Consider the following 11,189-nt stretch of genomic DNA (forward strand, 5'->3'; position numbering starts at 1 on the left):
AGTTGGCCACTGTATCTCCTTCTGCAAGAGTCACTATAACTCCCTCTTTGCTTCCTACCTCACCACCCTCCCACCTTGCCATTGTTTGCATACATAAGTTCACACACACTAGTCCTATAAAAGAACATGGGTCAGAACCCTGGAACCCCATTTTGGAAAGGTTGCCAACCCCTACTCTAAAAGAAGCTCAGAAAGGCCTGAGAATGAAGGCAGCCTAGACATGTCTCTCTCTATGGTGTCACTGGATGCGATTTAAGCAGAGGCATTCCTGCAGTTGTTACACCCAGGCAAGTGTGGGGAATGAAACAGTTGTCTGTGACTGATTTAAACTGGTTTTTGACAACTGTGCCCTGGATTGAAGTGTCCCATCTGTTAATTTTAGTGTTCAAGGGAGCTGTGAACTTGGCTCCAATAGCAGCAGCTACAGTTCTGTGGGGTACTTGACAACTCAAGAAAAGTTTCTATCCCCAAACCAAATTGGGCATTTTCTCTGTATCTAAATGCTGTTTAATTAATACAATTATTTCTGGTAGGATCCTGGAATGCAGGAACAAGGTAGGGAGAATATGGAGGGGGCAGTGAGGGGAATGGAGGGAAGCCTCTTTTCAAATATTTAAGAAACAAGCAAGACTATCTTTATGCGAAGGTCATGAAAAGGTCCCCTTTTCAAATTCCTGTCCCTACCCTATCCTCACCCCGTCACCATCCCCCCTTTCTCTAAGCCTACAATCTCATGGCAACCCAGGATTTCAGCAAAAGCGTTGCAGGCTCCCATTCAAATTTGAACATTATTAAGACCTTATCAAACCATTAACATTTACTGTGAATTTGTCTAATCAGGTTTGTGCCGGTAACATGATGGAGCCCTAAGAAAAAGTGCTATGATTTGGATGGAGGAAGAAAAGAACTATTACTGAGAGAAGAAGATCCTTCCTAAAGAAGGTGGTTCTGGTCGAGACTCTGCCAGTGACAGAAAGCGAGGGCACTGTGTGCAGAAGGGCAAGATGGAACTATTGAAATCCAAAGAGAAGGGAGGGTGGAAAATGGAGGTGAAGGAACCCAAGGCACACAGTTTCACCATTGGTGGGCCAGTGCTCACCATTTCCATTTCAGAGGATGTAGGCATGAAAGAAGTTTCAATTATATTACCCACCCCCAGTGGCAGTCTTCCCAGCTGCCCCAATCAACTAATCCGCGACTGTCTCTACAGCTATATTTGTCTAGGCAGGCTCCTGTGTCTACACATACCAGCTTGCAGAACTCACGTAAACTCCTAACTCCTCTGCATTTAGACTCTATCCAGTCTCATCTCCCACTATTTGCCAATATGAACTCTGAAGCCCAACCCCACTAGCCTTCCTCACTGTTCTTCCCTCAAGACCATTCCAACACATACCACATTTCCTCCTGCTCAAGACCTTAAGATCTATTGATCACTCTACCTTATATCCCAAATACCTGCTTTGTCTCAAAGCACTACTATTCTTTCAGGCCCAGCTCAATTCTCTCCTATTCCACAAAGAGTTTCCTTTGGCAACCTTCCAGAGGAGCCTTTGTATCCGGGTAAAAATGTCATACCAATCTTGGAATTATTTGTGGATGTCCCATTCCAGAGAGTGTCCATGCTCTTCTGCATGGGGTATCTCAGGATTAGGAGCTTATAGAGAGGGAGAAAAGTAACGAAGGAAGGAAGGAAATAGCTCACTAAGAATATCTCCAGATCCCAAACTTGTGTCTGCCTAGCTAACCATGGCAGCATGGCACGAGGAAAGTAACCAGGCTTTGTCATCATCAGAAAACTTTGATATTAATCTGTTTTGCCCCCGAGACATCCATCTTACTATTGTGAAAGCTAAGAAAGACAATTTTACAGGAAGCACATTGTACATGATCAGTGCTTAGTTGAAATTAGCCGAATCAGAAGTGCGAAGGAAGAGTTGTTTCCTGTGCTTGGAATATCAGCTTATTTGGTGGCAGTGTGCCTGTGTTCATTCTCTAAACCTGTCACTCCCAGTGCTTTCCAGCAGTTCAAAACTTCCATCATTCTTTAACCCTTTCCCTTTGTTACATGCTTAAAGGAGCCAAGATTTATCCAGACATCAGGGTAGGAGCAATCCTCAGGGTGGGAGCAGACCTCCTATGCACATGAAGTGGGTGTCAGGTTTGCACCCTCTGGGGTTTGGTCTTCTCACTGTCTGGGGAATGTAGTGTGTTCCATTATCTTTTCCCACTCTCATCCCTTAGCTACTCCTCCCTACTCTTCACATTATCAAAGCCTTCAAGATCCAATTCAATTCTCTCATCTCATGAATCCTCTGCCCATGTTCTAACATTTGTAATACATCCTCCACATATTCACACTTAATTCTACTACAAACTGGGTTGTACAGAATGGGAATGTTTCACTTCTGTTTCTCTTGCTTCCCACAAGGAGAATGGAAGCATCTCAGAGCTAGGGACAATTATGCCATCTCTCTTTTCTGCATCCTTGCATTCCTTCAAGAAGTAAGCACTGTGCTAGGCACTAGGGATGCAGAGATCAACTCAACATAATCTCTGCTCTTAAAATGAGACAAACAACTCAAATAAAGATTTAAAAGGAGTGCTATGCCGTTTGAGGTTGCTGGCTGGGGGAGGGTATTCCAGGTAGAGAAAAGGGCATATAAAAAGGTCTGGAAAAAGAAAAAGGCATGCCATATTCTGGGGCTGATTAGAGTGCAGGGTAGTGGGGGCTTGAGCACATGGCAGGAAATAAGGATGGAAGGGGAGCGAGGCCACCTCTAAAGGGCCTGGAAGCAATGGAAAACCAAGGGAGGTTTCTCTATCAAAGCAGTTATCACAGTTTATATCAACTATTTGTCCACTTTTCAGTTTACCCTACAACAGTGATTCTTAACTGGGTGTGCTTTTGCCTACCAGGAGACATTGGCCATGCGTGTAGACATTTTTGGTTGTCACAACTTGGAAGAAAGAAGTTACTGCCTTCTAGGGGTACAGGCCAGAGATGTTGCTAAGCATTGTACAATGCACAGAACATCACCCACTCCCAACACACACAACAAAGAATTATTCAGTCCCCAGTGTCAACAGTATTGTGGTTAAGTAACCCTGTCCTACAAGAACACTATTTGTTCCTTGAAGGCAGGAACTGTATCTCCAAGGCTGAGCAGGTTCTTAGACATTGTGTGTACTTAAGTGATTAATAAATATCGAGGGAATGAAAGGGTGGCTGATGTAAGATCCTTTTCTGGGAAAAGCATGTGTCTAAATAAATACTGCTCTGTTTAGTTACCCTCTTTCTCAACACATGCCCTGTATGTCTATCTCTGCCTATTAGAATATAGCTTCATGAGGCAGAGACTCTAGCTTGTCCACTGTTGTCTCATTAGCAGTGAGGTGAATAGCTAGCAAATATTAGGTGCTCATGAATGTTTGTTGAATGAATGAATGATAGGCTTGACGGTTAAACCTGGGAAAGCCAGGGTTTCAAGTTCATAGGGCTTGCCCTTCCTCCCTGCTATGATGCAGAAAGGGGGGACTGACAGCCCTGAAGATCTTCTGTACTGAATTCCCCAAATCCATGGGGTGGCAGAGAGTGATCTCTTTTGGACCATGACTTCTAATTTTTAGATGTATAATTATGGTGGGTTTTGGTATGGATTTCTTTGAATTTATTCTGTTTCAGGTCACTAAGCTTCTTGAAGTTTTAGGTTTATGTTGTGACAAATTTGGAAAATTCATAGCCAGGACTTCTTCAAATATATTTTAGCCCTACACTTTTTACTCTCTACTTCCAGAACTCCAATGATACAAATATTAACACTTTTGTTATTATCTCACAGATCCCTGGGTCCCTGTCCATGTTTATTCAGTCTATTTTCTCTTTTTTCCACATTGGGTAAATGTTAATTAGCCTATCTTCAAGTTCACCGATTCTACCCTCATTATCTCTACCATTGGACCCATTCAGTGAGTATTTTTTGTTTCAGTTATTGTGTTTTAGGTGATATAATTTCCCTTTGGTTCTTGTTAACATTTTCTATTTCTTTGCTGAGATTTTCCACTTTTTCCTTTGTTTCCAGATAATTAGTAATTGCTTGTTGAAACCAACTAGCTCCACCTCACATCACCTTGTTTAGTCTCTGCTGCTTGCTGGTAGTGGAGACTCAGCTCACTGCTAAGCTGACACTACTCTGACGGGGGAACAAGAGCAGGAACTGTTTCTGCCAGACAGGGGATAGAATATCAGTTCTCCGCTCAGCCCCACTGAAACCCCAGAGGAGTGGTATGCAGTCGTGCCATTGATGTTTAGTTGGAATAGTGTGAGTATTGCCAAGAAAAGTTTTCTATTGTTAAGTAACCTTTTCCCCAGTCCTGTGGCTACAGTGAACAGGCTTTCCTTGAAACACTCTCTGTGCTTGTGGGAAGTTTCAGGCTGAAGTCTTCTACGACATCCTATCTGAGGTATATGGGAGGAAAAACAAAAACTCAGAGCATTCAAGTTTGTCTTGTTTCTCAGGTACTGAGGTGCTTAGGTTGTCTGCCTTCTTATTCCTACATTTCAGCCTTCCTATGCTTGTTCATTGTGTTATAGCCAGCATTTTTTAGTTGTAAAAGGGAGGACTGGGAGTGAGGGTGGGGACTGGGACTCCTCTATCTTGGCCAGAACTAAAAGTCTTGGCCATGCATTTTAACCTTACTTCTTATTTCAGGCCTCCAGATCAGGCCAGCTACCACCTGCTAGCAGAGGCTTAGGGATGCGTATGTAATGGTCAGACTGGTGGTCATTCTAAGATGTCTTACATTTCTACTCGCATGAGAGTTTTCATAGTGCTTTCATATCCATGACTATATTTGATCCTCATGACAATCCAATGAGAAAAGTGCTATTGTTATGATCTCCATTTCACAGATGAGGAAACTGACACACCCAGAAATTAATTATCTCAAGGGTGGCAAAGCTGGCATTTTAACCCAGGTCTCCAGGCTGTAATTTAGTGCTCCATCCATTGTACGCTATCTGAATGACCATCAGCCTGATTTGCTTCTCATCAGCCTGCCTTTTGACAATGGTCACTAGAGTTTTCCAGCATGCCTTCTGCCTCTGGGTTCTGCCTTCTCTTGCTCTATATCTGGTCTATGCAGCAGCAGTCAGCAGGGATTTACCAATGCCCAGAACCGTGACTACAAAGTGAATGAATCCCAAAGGGCCACTTGGGCCCCTGTCATCTCAGTCAATTCAGATTAGCGGGAAGGGGCTGGAAAGGGGATGATGGTCTGTGTTCTGCAGATGTTGCAACTGTGGGGATTTAGCAGAAATATTAACTTGGGCCAGGACCTGTGTAGCTGCATAGTATTCTGTGCTTGGTGGGGCCCCACACCTGGTTTAATATTCTTCAGTGGCTGTCTTGAAATTCCTAATACACTTTGAACAAGAGGCCCCACATTTGCATTTTGCACTAGGCCCAGCAAATTATGTAGCTGGTTCTAGCTGGGGCCCATTATAACTAGGCCTCTGGGAACAGAGTTTATTCTCTCAGCAAATAGCTGAGGAACCTGAAAAGTTATGGCCTTGAATGAAGGGCCCCCAAGCGTGAAATCTACTCCTTCAAATTTCACACCACACTCCCATTCCGTTGCACTCAGTCAGGCTCAGTGACCTGTGCTGTTCCCTGTGGAATGATTTCCCTGAGCTGGAAGTCCCACCACCTTGTTTCCAAGTCTTGGCTGAACTACTCAAATCTAAAAGACTATTGTAATGTCATCTTTCAAAAGGGACTTCTGTCAGATCAGAGAGAATACACTTGAGATATATATATATATATATATATATATATATATATAATATTTATTATAACATTATGTATTATAAATATTTTTATTTATTTGTTATATATATTCCCACTACATATTATCTCCTTTTTCACTGAATTTTTAAAAAGATTATTGTATATTCTCAGGCAGTTGTAAGAAATAGTACAGAAAGATTTTGTTTACCTTTTCTCAGCTTTCTCCAATAATATTTTGCAAAACTCTATCATAATATCAAAACTAGGATATTGACATTGATACAATTCATCAATCTTATTCCAAGTTCTCATTTTACTCATATTCATCTGTGTGTATATATTTAATTCTATATAAAATTTAAACACATTAGGTTCATGTATCTACCATCAGAGTCAAAATACTGAACAGTGCCATCGCCTCAAAGATCCTTCTTGGTATTGCCTTTTTATAACCAGACCCACCACCCTCCTGCGACACAGCTTCCCCCCAACCCCAAACCCTGGCAAATGCTAATCCATTTTCCACTTCTAAAACTAGGACATCTGGGCTATTTCCAGTTTTTGTCTATTATGAATATAACCTCTGTTTTTGAACATGTGTTCTTCTCAGGAATTCACAGCCACTTAAATGATTAATAAAGCAATATTTGTTAAGAAAAATCTTTGAGTCCCCTATTAGTCAATGGTTATTTTCAATTTAGGGGCAACATGGTCCAGGTGACAGCAGGAGGTCTTTAGAGTTGGAAGAATTGTTTTTTAGAAGCAGCGGCTTCACGATTTCCTTCTTGTGCAGCCTTAGCCTGGTTACTTAACATACCCCAAGCATCCAGCAGGTTCCCCACTCCGTTAACCAAGAAAAACACTGTCTCTGCTACAGGGTTGTTTCTCTGAAGATTAAGTGAGATAGCACAGGGAAACTTCCAGTACTTTGAGGCTTTCCATACCTGCTTAGTCTCCGCTTTTTTTGGTACCAATTGAAAAGAGAAGGAGAAGAAGGAGTCTAAGATAGTGAAAAGTCAGAATTATACATTTTTAGCATAGTTTTAATGCTCGAAAGTATGTATCATAAAGGAGAAAATGGACAGGAATGACCAGGACTTACAAGTAGTTTAATGAGGTTTCTAAAGAGCTCTAGGAGGGAACTGGGAAAACTGTTAACTAAGTCAAACAAGATCTTTCCCTATCCCCCACTGTCTCTCCCATCATGGAGGTGGCTTAATTAATTTAGCAGCTCTTTTTATTTCAAGATCTGGCTATAACAATCTACAGCCTCTCTTAGTCTGATTTTTCAAAAATCACAAATTAGTGGATGCCAGATGAATGACATATTATGGGGATTGAAAAATAGTCCTTTCCCTCCATGTTAGAAATTTTTCATATTTCTGTTTCTTCTAACCCTCTCCCTATCTTTATTTCACCCTGAGACTTAATTACAACTCAAGTCTACCTCCTCCCATTTTGTTTTAATTCTATAAGCTTTTCCAGCTCTCAAAGAGCTGTTTATGCATACATAGCTCTGACAAAGGGAAACTATAATACCATTCTTTCTGATTTCCACATTTAGGACAGTTTTACTTGGTTTTCTAAGCACGTGTGTGTGTGTGTGTGTGTGTGTGTGTGTGTGTGTGTGTACACGCGCTCATGTTTGTGATGGGCTCACTGCAGGTCTCTTGCTAATTTGCTACTGACTTCCATTCTGAGTATCTCTGAATTCCTTGCCAAGTATTTACTGCCCACTTACTTGGTGCCTGGCTCTGTGCTTCACACTGAGGGAAGTGTAGAAGTACAAAAACTAGAGCTGCTGTCCTCAAGGAGCCTGTAGTCTGAGGAAATCCAAACCTGTACATGAAACATTGGAGAATATTAACTAGAACCCTATGTGATATGATACTGATTCAAAGTGAAATAATTATTCAGAAAGAGTGGAGATGACTCAGGGAGGGAGAAGCCTTCATGGAGAAAGTAAGGTTGGAGAATCAAAAAATAAGCAAGACCTGGGTAGATGGAAGGGTGAGAAAGAACAGTCACAGTGGGGGCACTTCTTGAGTAAAACTGTGGTGATAGGGTTGAATCATGCTGCGACTCCAACCCCATTTAGAATGAGTACCTTATCTGTGGCTTTGTTCTTAGCTGTTGCCTCGCATTATTTGACTTCATCCCACATTGCACAATACTTCCTGACCTGTAAGTTTTGGATCACCTAAATTCCTGATTTCTTGCCTTATTGTCTGTCTGTGGCCTTGCTCACTCTCACCTGGTACCCTAGGCTCAATTCTCCAGGGCTGACCCTTTCTCAGCTACAATTTATGCCTAAGACTTGGATAACATCTGTATCTAAAGCATCACCCTCAACCCAGCCTTTTCCAGCCCTGAGCACCATCCCAGTGGTAGTTATGTTCCTGAGAGTTTTGTTCGGCCCCCAAAAATGGAACACAAAGGCCAGCTAGACTAGTGCCAAGTAGTGGTGAAACCAAGCTTTTGGTGGGGAAAGAGGTTTGATGACCAAGCAGAAGGGTATGGATTTGATATAGTCAAAGATCAGCAACCACTGTAACCATTTATTTCAATAACTAGGGACAGAGGTTTCCTTTGACTAATACTGAGAAACTGGAGCCCTTTTGTTGACAAGGCAAATGAGTTGCTTCCCCTGATTAAAAAAAGGTCTGCTGACTGCCCAGCGAAGCATATTTTTGTGTTAACCAGGCCAACAGAAAAGACATCCAACTTACCCCCTCCCAAAGTCCTGGTTGAACTCCACCCCACATTGGCCCAAGGCTATTTGGTTTGGAAGCTGACAGTCCATCCTCTTCCGTGGCTTCTGTTCACACTTACGCTGGCCTTGGGGGATTGCAAACTAAAAAGAGGCAAGGAGTATAGTTAGCTGACCAAAACCAAATGGCACTGCCCCACACAGCTGAGCCATACTATAGAAATGTACAGCACCCCCCTCCCCCGGCCCTGCCACCCACTTGGCTTACCAGCTGCAGTTGTCTTTTTTCTCCCCAGGAAACTAAGTTCTACAATCTAGGGAGGGAAAATGACCAATATAGGGGAAAATATTGGGCTGGGAATGAGGCTAGAGAAAGCCAAAGAACAGAATCCAAGACTTTGGTGAAAGCTGAGATGGAATTAACCAGAATCTATAGCATCTTGGAGAGAACAGTCACCCACTTGCTCCACAAATCCTAGACTACCATATCAAAAGCTTCCTTACCACTATCCCCACAAGCTTTTAAAACAGGTCATTTTAAGATAAGCAAAATGTGCCTTGTTACCCAGATAATGGAACAAAATAGTAGTACAGACCGAAAACTTCCACAAAGCAAATCCATGGCTGATTTTTAACTTATTGACGGTGAGATCATGTTTCTTATTATAGCCTGCCGTTATAATTCCAGCATCTAGCATAGTCTCTGGTATATAGTAGGAGCTCAGTAAATGCTTATTGAATGAATAAGTAAATCACTGTAATGATAACAATAACAGCAAGTAATATTTGTTGAGCATCAGTACTATGCCAGGCACTGCTCCAGGTATTTTATATGCATTAACTAGCTCATTTAATCTTCACAACAACCCTCTAAAATAAAACTATTTTTATTCCTATTTTGTAGAGCATGAAACCAAGGAGCAGAAGGACTGTGCCTTGCCTAGGATATAAAAGTAGCAAGCATCAGAGCATTAATAAACATTTATTAAGGGAAGGCAGGAAAACTCTGGCTATATCTTGTCCATTTGTGGCATCTTAGTGTTCATAATGACTAACCAAATAGACTATGAGGCATACCAAGGTAGCAATTCTTATCCTTTATTATTCATTGCTATTTACCCTGACTGGGATGCCATCCTCAGTCTCTTCCCTGATTCCTACCAACATATGCACACATCATTATTTTCTTCCTATTGGGATCCTACTCATTATTTAAGATACAGTTCAAATTTCACCTCTTTCATAAAGTCTGCCTTGACTACTCTTATTAAAAGAGATCTCTCCCATTTTGGAACTCATACAACACCCATGGGCCATACCACTCATTTGGTGTTTGAAATCATATAGCATTCTGGTTAAGAGCCAGTCTTCAGAGTCAAACAGAGCTTGATTTAAATCCCAGCTCTGCCAATTTGCTAGGTGTGTGGTTGTGGGCAAGTTACTTAACCTCTCCATCAAGGAGCATGATCTTTGAACTGGAAAGAGAATTAAAGCCCAAGATAGATGAGGAGATAATAACAGAGTACTTAGCTGCCTTCACTGAGTTTAAGTTTCCAGGCCCACACAAATTACATTTGAGGCTGCTGAGAGAATGTGCAGATGTGATCACAGAGCCAGTCTTGGTTACCTTTGAGAAATCGTGGCAAAGAGAAGACATGAGGGGTGCAAAGAGGCAAGCAAATATCCCAATTTTTAGTGAAGGTAGGTGGTGGTGGTGTAGTGTGCAAAATATAGATCCTGAAAACTCAAGACCAATGAGCACGGTGTTTACTCTTGGCAAAGTGTAGAATGCACTATTAAGTAGATCATTTATGAGGCTTTAGAAAGGGAGCGGAAATCACTAGGGGTAAGCATGCAATCACTAAAAGCAAGTCATGCCTAACTAAGTTCATTTCCTTTTTGAAAAGGGTATCTAAAAGGATAGATCACTGGGATAGCATAGCATAATGTATCTGGATTTCACCAACACATTTGAAAAAGTCTTATATCTTCATGAAGAAGATGGAAAAGTAGGAGCTGGGTGATAGCACAAGTTATATGGATGCTTCAAGTTAGAACAACCTTATCAAAAGGGGAGGGCTCTAAGGTTATGCTGCAGTATTCGATCCTGGACCCTCTCATTCAATATTTTCATCAGTCTGGCTGATCAAATATGCATATAAAACATTTATTGGTATAGAGCATGCATTCTCAGTGGGGGCTATATTGCCTCCAAGAGGGCAAAAATTGATTCTTGAAGAGTGAAATAAATTCTTTTTTACATGAAACACGGATATAGATACAGCAAATAAACAGATAGACAGCGTATCTGCAGTATTAAAATTTCATGGAGATTGGGAAAAAAATCTAAATTTTTACTAAATATCACACTCTTTAGAAGTGTGATAATGATAAAAAATGATTGAGAAACATTGCTATGGAGAATATGATATTGTATATGAGACTCAAAGAAATATCTTAAGGAGATAGATTGAAATAAGTAAGTCAATAGTTTTTGAGAATGAATACAAAGCCCAGCATCTAGGTAAAATTAAAAGTCAATTATACAAACATAGAATCAGGCACATAGTAGTAGTTTATGCAAAAAACAACAGAGGATTTCAACTAAGCTACGAGCTACACACTGAGTAGATTTATGCTCAAAAGAAAACTAGAGTGGCAAAAAGCCTGGAAACCGTGTCCTATGAGGC

This window comes from Saimiri boliviensis, chromosome X, assembly GCF_048565385.1.
Source record: "Saimiri boliviensis isolate mSaiBol1 chromosome X, mSaiBol1.pri, whole genome shotgun sequence".
Taxonomy (NCBI): domain Eukaryota; kingdom Metazoa; phylum Chordata; class Mammalia; order Primates; family Cebidae; genus Saimiri; species Saimiri boliviensis.